This window comes from Aotus nancymaae, unplaced genomic scaffold, assembly GCF_030222135.1.
Source record: "Aotus nancymaae isolate 86718 unplaced genomic scaffold, 86718_ANA_hifiasm-v0.15.2.pri h1tg000006l, whole genome shotgun sequence".
Lineage (NCBI taxonomy): Eukaryota > Metazoa > Chordata > Mammalia > Primates > Aotidae > Aotus > Aotus nancymaae.
This window is the reverse complement of record NW_026988417.1, coordinates 95,544,713-95,553,536: the sequence shown is the minus strand read 5'-3', so window position 1 is coordinate 95,553,536 and position 8,824 is coordinate 95,544,713.

The following is an 8,824-nucleotide window of genomic DNA, read 5'->3' as shown; positions in this document are numbered from 1 at the left end:
AACCAGAATTATAATAAAACATTTTTTAGCATGTGCCTACGCTTACTGAAAATCTTCCTGTCTTTATATGACTTTGAATAACTGTCTAAAATCATTTTATTTTAATCTGAAGGATTCCTAGCATGTCTTGTAGGGCTGATCTAGTGATAATGAACTCCCTCTACTTTTCTTTATCTGCGAATGTCTTAATTTCTCCTTCATTTTTGAAAGACAGTTTCGCCTGATATAGAATTCTTGATTAATAGATTTTTTTTTCTTTCAGCACTTTAAATATATCACCTCACTGCATTCTGGCCTCAAAGGTTTTTACTAACAAAGTCACCAATAATTTTATTGAGGATCCTTTGTATATCATAAGTAACTTCTCTCTTGCAGCTTTCAAGACGATCTTTGTCTTAGACTTTTGTTTTGATTATAATGTGTCTTAGTGTGAGTCTCTTTAGGTTTATCTTACCTAAAAAGTTCATTGAGCTTCTTGGATTTTTAGACTTATGTATTTCATCACATCTGTGAAGTTTGGGGCAATATTTCTTCACATAATCTCCTTGCCCCTTTCTGTCTCTCTTCTTTTTCTGGAACTCCCATAATGCGTATAGTGGCCTGCTTGCCAGTGTTTCACAAGGCCATTAGGCTTTCTTCCCTTTTGTTCATTCTTTTTTGTTTCTTCCCTGTTTAGCTCCTCAGACTCAATAATTTTAATTGTCTTGCCTTTAAATGTATTGAATCTTTCTTCTGCTTCCTCAAATCTGCAGCTGAAATCCCTCTAGTATTTTTCAGCTTCATAATTTTTTTTTTTTTTTGTAGAGACGGAATTTCACCATGTTGGCTAGGATAGTCTTGATCTCCTGACCTCGTGATCCACCCACCTTGGCCTCCCAAAGTGTTGGAATTACAGGTGTGAGCCACTGTGCCCAGCCTTTTATATATATATATAATTTCAATTTCAATTTCTCTGCTGACTTTTTCTTTTTTTTGAGACAGAGTTTTGCTCTGTTGCCCAGGCTGGAGTGCAGTGACACGATCTTGGCTCACTGCAACCTCCGCCTCCTGGGTTCAAGCAAATTCTCCTGCCTCAGCCTCCCAAGTATCTGGGATTACAGGTGTATGCCACCATGCCCAGCTAATTTTTGTATTTTTAGTAGAGACAGGGTTTCACCATTTTGGCCAGGCTGGTATCAAAGTCCTGACCTCAAGTCATCTGCCTGCCTCAGCCTTCCAAAGTGCTGGGATTACAGCCATGAGCCACTGTCCCCGGCCTCTGCTGACATTTTTTTTTGGTTCTTTGTGTTTTCTTTGAATCTTTGAGCATATTCAAGACAGATATTTTAGTCTTTATCTAGTAGGTCCAATGTGTGCTTTCTAGGGATATTATCTGGAGTTGTATATTTTCCTTTGATTGGACCATGTTTTACTGCTTGTGTACCCTATGTTTTTTTTTTTTTTTGGAACGTGAATACTTGAATAAATGGTGACTGCTCTCAGCTTTTGAAGATAGGCAAAAGGAGATACCCAGAAGCTGGGCTGCTGCCTCCTCTACAGCAAGACCATGCTAAGCGAAGGACAAAGTGGGGCAGGGGTAAAGAAAAATGCCATATAATTTCCTACATTTTTAAGGTGAATTTTTTATTAGGTATTTATGTGATTGCTGTAGACCTTTGACTGTTTTCCAGAGCTACTCTAAGATTTGTTCAGCAACTTTCTGGTCATTTTGTGGTGGTTCCATGGGGGAAACGAGGAATTGAAACTTCCTAGTCTGCCATTTTGTTGATGTCAATCTTTTGAGGAAGTTTTGACTACTTAAGACAATCACGGGCCAGGTGCAGTGGTTCACGCCTGTAATCCCAGGACTTTGGGAGGCCAAGGCAGGCAGATCATAAGGTCAGGAATTCAAGACCAGCCTGGCCAGCATGGTGAAACCCTGTCTCTACTAAAAATACAAAAAGGGCATGGTGGTATGTGCCTGTAGTCCCAGCTACTCGGGAGGCTGAGGCAGGAGAATCACTTGAACCCTGGAGATGGAGGTTGCAGTGAGCCAAGATTGCACCACTGCACTCCAGCCTGGGTGACAGAGTGAGACTCCGTCTCAAAAATAAAGACAAAAAACAAACAAACAAAAAAAGACAATCACTTTGAAAAACCAAAAGCAAACAATATATCAAGCAAAATTAGCAAGACATTTAGAGCAAAGCTAATTTTGGTAACATCCACAAAACCTCTTACAAATCCATAATAAAAATAGAAAAATCAAGTAAATGACATAAACAGGTAATTTAAAGAAAAAGAAATGCTATTATTTCTTTTGATGACTTTAAAGTGTACACTCACCTCTTAAATAGTCCTATTTCTAGATAAAGAATAGACTAGGCATTCTATATGTGCTATAAACTCTATATTAGAGAGCTTTCTTGAACTTTGTTAGATTTACTTATTTTATCAACAAATATTTATGACAGTAAGCCTTCTCTCTCCCCGCTTCTTTCCACTTTTACTTCTCACTTTTTAGGGAGCAGCTCTCATATTCTTATTATAAGATCATTCCATGATACAGATAAAGGTTACTCTTAAGTGAAAAGAAGGAGGCATGTTCAAAGCAACTGAGCATCCCTTCCAGCTCTGGCTTCCTTTTAATTTCTCGTGTTGATTTAAAATTTGCATTATATAAAGGAAACATAGAGTCATTTGGCTAAAGCATAATTTGATTTAAAAAAATTTGCACTATAAAATGGAGATCAATTTGCATGATCATAAACTTTCACCAATAAGCAATTCAGTCTGATTATGGTAAGTTCCAACTTGTTTTTGTTACTTCAGACTTCTTTCTGTGATCACTTAGAGGTTTTGACAGACATTTGTGGTTCCATTTATTAGATGCCTAGTGAATCTAATTGGGATATTTTAAATGGAGGATGATAGTGAAGTTGTGTCTAAAATTTTACTTTTGATTTTAATAAAAAAATAAATATCAAATTCAGGGCATGCGGATTGAGGAGCCATGTCATAACACTGTTAATAAAGGAGAGAGAGAGACCCCATTCACCCAAATCCATTTCACAGATTTATAAGAGACAACAAGATGTCACCAATTTTCTATTTTTGCTCATGTTGCCTGGATTTTTGGTGTCATATCCAAAAAAATCACTGGCCAAGGCCAATGTCAAGAAGCTTTTTCTCTGTGTTTCTTCTAAGAGTTTTATGGTTTCAGGTCTTATGTTTAGGAATGTAAACTAATTTGAGTGGATTTTAAGTGTATGGTGTAAGATAAGAGTTCAATTTCATTCTTTTGCATATAGATACTGAGCTTTCCAAACACCAATTACTGGAGACACTATCCTGTCCTCTGTTGTGTGTTCTTGGCAGCCCTGTCAAAGAACACTTGACCATCTATGCCTGGGTTTATTTATGGCTCTCTAATCTGTTCTATTAGTTTGTTTTTAAGCCAGTACCATACTGCCTTGAATACTGTAGCTTTGTCATATACTTTTAAATCAGGACATTTTATGCCCTCAACTTTGTTCTTGCTCAGGATTGCTTTGGCTATTAGGGGTCTTTTGTGGTTTCATATATATTTCAGGAAATCTTTTCTATTTCTATAAAAATGCCATTGAGATTTTGGTAGGGATTATGTATGAATGTGTAGGTCACTTTGGGTAATACGGACATTTTAATAATATCAATTCTTCCAATCCATGAACACAGATGTCTTTACATTTACTTGTGTCTGTTTTAATGTCTTCCATCAATGTTTTACATTTCTCAATGTTCAAGTCTTTCACTTCTTTAAGTTTTTTCTTAAGTATTTTATTTTTTTGATGCTATTGCCTTCACAATAGCTAAAACATGGAAGCAACCTATGTGCCTATTGATGGGCAAATAGATAAAGAAAATATGGCATACATATACAATGGAATATTATTCTACCTTATAAAAGGAAGTTCTGCTATTTGTGACAACATGGATGAACCTGGAGAATGTTATGCTGAGTGAAATAAGCCAGATGCAGATGGACAGAGGGATGCTGCATGGTATCATTTATATGATGAATCTGGAATAGTAGGGAATGAGATGGTGGCTGCCAGGGGCTAGGAGGAGGGGTAAACAGGGTGGTATTAGTCAAAGGGTACAAAATCCAGGTTATACAATATGAGTAAGCCCTAGAGAGCTACTGTACAGTTTAGTGCCTATAACTAACAATGCTGTATTACATATTCAAAAATTTACTAATAGGGTAATTCTATGTTGTGCTATTATCACAAAAATAATAATAAATAAAGAGAATAAAGGGAAACTTTTGGAGGTGATGGATAGGTTTTTGGGATGGAGTATACTTGTCTCCACGGTTGTCAAGCTGTGTATGTTAAATAGGTGCAGCTTTTTGTGTATCGATCACACCTTAATAAAGTGGTTTAAAAAGAAGGAATAAAACAGTGCATATCTCACAAAATTAAAAAAAGAAGTATCACTTTTCAACTACCTTGTAAAATTACAAAAAAATACAATAAAACATAAATAAAAGTGGAGGCTGAACCACAGGCTCTGTGTGGCAAGCATTGGTTTCTTTTTCAGAGGGGAAGTTTAAGTTCAATACCACTCAGTATTTGAACTCAGTGAGAGTAGGGAGAGGGACATGTGTCATTTCCTCTCTTGTTAAAGTTGTCATTGGGGTCTTTGTCTGCTTGAGCCTGGTTCAAACTAGCTGAGGCTCAGTGAGCAGAAATGGAAGTGACACTGGTAAGAGGAACTGTACCTTCACTTTAGAGAAAGAGTTCAAAAACAAAAGAAATGCTTCCTAGAATTTCAGCCCATACAGATCAGAGCCATGTCCTTTCCGATTGGTGACTGTGAAGGATTCAGCTGAGCACAGTTCACAGTGACTGTCTATCTGGTGCTCTTAGGGAATTTAACCATTTTTTTAGGTTCATAATATATTCCTCACATTACATACCCATGAGAAATTTTAATGATAAAAACATCTAGTATTCTGGCTTCCTGCTAACCCAGAGAACATTGGTTGGTCCAGTCTCCTTATCTCCTTGTCCCAATGTAATCCGATACTTAATGGTACAATGTATGTTATTTGGGTGATGAATACCCTAAAGGTCCTGACTTCATCACTGTGTAATCTATGCATGGAGCAAAATGACACCTGTACTCCCATAAATCTATACAAATAAAAAAATAAGCTGAGGCACAATACAATTTTAAAGTGGTTTTGAGCCAGCAGTGACTCATGAACCAGAAGTGGTTGAGAGGCTCCACTAAGGGAATGCAAAGGGAGACTTTCTCAGGATGGAGAAGGGAGCAGGGCAGAGACAGTGCTTGACTGTTCACAGTTACACAGCTACCTTATTTGGTCTATCTCATTGGAAAGTCTTTAGTTATGTAAGTTTGTTGGCTGCTTCTGATTGGTTGAGCTTATGTTTTAATTTAATATAGCTATTTACAAGATATAGTGCTCAAGTTACTATGTTTGCATGTGTCAGTTATGTTTGTGGATCAAGCAAGGTTGAGGTCACTTATGAGTCCTTGCTGGTTTTGTATGTTCATGGATTCTTCCGGCCTGGTCTCCATTTTAACATACAACACCATGAATAAAGGTTTACTTCTGAGATGCTAAGAGCCATTTTAAATTAAGTCTATGCATGATATTGCCTCAAATACCCAATAGTTCACAACAATGAGATATTCATTGCTGACACAAATGTAAGTATTACTGAGCAATTAGTTCTCTATATATTTGGCCCTCACAAAGCCTGGCAAAGTGTAATTATTGTATTGTTCGGTACTAACCAGCCTTTTCATGTAGATGCATTGAGACGAGAGTCTTCTCTTTGTCCCACAATTTCAGTTCTCTATATATGCAGTTAGAAGCTGCAGTGATGCAATCCTCATGTCTAAATTCATCCATTCGGGACATTGTAAAGACAGTCCTGTAAAGCCTCAGCATTGTAGGTGCTGATAATGATGATAATGAAAATGATAAACTTTCCCTTATAAATCTTATAATGAATTGACTAGACTGCCTACAGACTGTGCACTATCTTTGTCTGCAGTTGAAATGGTTGTTTTATCCTTTAAAACAATTTAAAGGATAATTAAAATGACTGTTTTATTAAGAATTGTTGCCGAGCGCGGTGGCTCACGCCTGTAACCAGCACTTTGGGAGGCCGAGGCGGGTGGATCGCGAGGTCAGGAGTTCAAGACCAGCCTGGGTAACATACTGAAACCCCATCTCTACTAAAAGTACAAAAAAATTAACCAGGCGTGGTGGCAGACACCTGTAATTCCAGCTGCTCGGGAGGCTGAGGCAGGAGAATTGCTTGAACCTGGGAGGCAGAGGCTGCGGTGAGCCGGGATCGCGCCATTGCACTCCAGTCTGGGAGACAAGAGTGAAACTCCCTCTAAAAAAAAAAGAATTATTATTAGGAGTGGGCAGAGGTGACAAGAGTGAAACTCCATTAAAAAAATAGAATTGTTATTAGGAGTGGGCAGAGGTGCCAAGAGTGAAGCTCCTTTTTAAAAAAATAGAATTGTTATTAGGAGTGGGCAGAGGCAACAAGAGTGAAACTCCATCTAAAAAACAAAAACAGAATTGTTATTAGCAGCGGGCAGAGAAGAGCAGTGCCTGTAGGTCAGTGTGAGTGGAAGTCGCTGACCACACCCGGCTCATCACTCTAGTAACTTGCTGTTTTGTCAAGTCATTCTTCCAGAAATTTTGCAAATATTATCTTACTTACTAAATTCTCATTAAAATGACCGCTCATATAGAAGGAGGAAACTCATTTAAGTTTTTAGAATGTTAATAAATTTAAGAGACTTTAGTTGCTAGAATTCTGTAGACCTCAGTTGCCCTGGGAATAATATAGCTTCCCTTTATTCTAAGATTGGCTGATCTGTAATGCTATGAAATACCAGTGTTTACTAAATTTGCTATTTTACATGATTTTTATTTAATTCTCTCTCTCTCTTTTTTTTTTTTTTTTTTTTGAGACAGAGTCTCACTCTGTTACCCAGGCTGGAGTGCAGTGGCATGATCATGACTCAATGCAACCTTGAATTTACCTGGGCTCAAGTGAGCCTCCCACCTCAGCCTCCCAAGTAGCTGGGATTACAGGCATGCACCACTATGTCCAGCTAATTTTTGTATTTTTTGTAGAGATGGAGTTTTGCCAAGTTGTCCAGGCTGGCGTTGAACTCCTGGGCTCAAGCAATCTGTCTGCCTCAGCCTCCCAAAGTGTTGGGGTTATAGGGATGATCCATTGTGCCCAGCCTTAATTCTTTTAAAAAGGGAAAAATGAGGTTTTTTATTGTGGCTTCAACCACCATCATAGCTAAATCAGTTAATGCGTAGTTAAGAAATGTACAGTGGAGAGAAAACAATCTGTTGTATTTAGAAACTAGCAAGAATCGAGGACTAATACTATCTGAATATGAACGGGTACTAAGCTCAAACTGTTGCATTAGGAGACCACCAAAATGCATTTATTGAAAGCCGTTCATTAGTCAACCAACGTCATGGGAAATGTAATCTGTATAAGGGGTCATAAAGCATAAGGGATAGGTATGAAGGATTGTTGAGACGATGTGTTTTATTTCGCTAATAATGCATATGACACCACTGCAGCTTTTTTTTTTTTTTTTTTTTTTAATTTAAAACAACAACAATCACTTATTTGCTTGCCTCTCAAGCCTTGGTAATTGTGCTTGGTAATGAGACCTTGCTGCAAGCTTGCTAGTATCCGACTGGCCAGAACTAGTCAAATGGTCAAGCCCAGAGTCGGCGTGGGAGAAGACCGTGCAAAGGTTTGAATTCTGAAGAGGAGTCTGTTTCATCAAAGACCAAAGGAACAGTCCTCCTCAGAGCATGGCTGGGGAGTTATAATACAAAGAATCAACCTCGCCCTGACTTCAAGGTGCTCACAGAGAAGAAATCTTTGCTGTCAGCGAAGTTTTCCTGCACATCCCAATGGGTAGATGTGAGGGACAGTCACTTACTCAGGACATCTGTTTGCTTATGGTATTACGTTACAGATGTCACCAGTGAAAATCAGAGACATGGAACCATGAGCCCAGTAAGTATAACACTGTCTAGCTAAGGCTGGAGTCCAGGAGAGGGCACTTTGCACTGTGGTGCTTATTTCTTGCCATCAATTCTGCAGTCAGTTCAAGCTAATGCCACGTCCCAGTCACCCCAGCTGTTTTATTACTTTGTGTGATAGAAGCATATGGTGGCTTGTGGCACATGCTTAGGCAAATCACTCACCTCCCTAGGTTTTGTTTTCCTAATTTCTCTAACAAGGAAGTGAGATTAGGTGGTCTACAGTTTCTTCCAACTGTGATATGTTACTATTTAACAACATGGTTATAATATAGTATATCTGTAAGGAAAAAAGTGAGTTCATTTCTTAACAAGCACGTTCCCTTAACTAACTGCAGTCATTAAAGTGAATTGAAAAACAAAATGCTTAGTTAATCTGGACTTTTCTGGGCTACCAATTTGTTCCCTAACACGTCTCACTGTGGAAAAGTGCCCAGCAGGAGTGGGCTGGCTCTCAGCTTTGCCATGATTGGCTTTCTCTGCCGTGAAACTCAGTTTCTTCTTGGATGAGGGTGTTAATTTCTGCTGGGCTTATTTTACAGTGTTGCAAAGAGGTAAAAGCCAGACAAAAGATGTGAAAGTACTTTAGTTTTGATTAGGGATTTTTTTTTTCTGTCCCTGTGACCATTCACTACTCAATTCTGACAGCTTCGCATGAGTCTAGCAGAAAATTGAGGGATTCCCCGCCCACATCAAATGGTGAGGTCCCCACTTTTAACAGCTATTGCT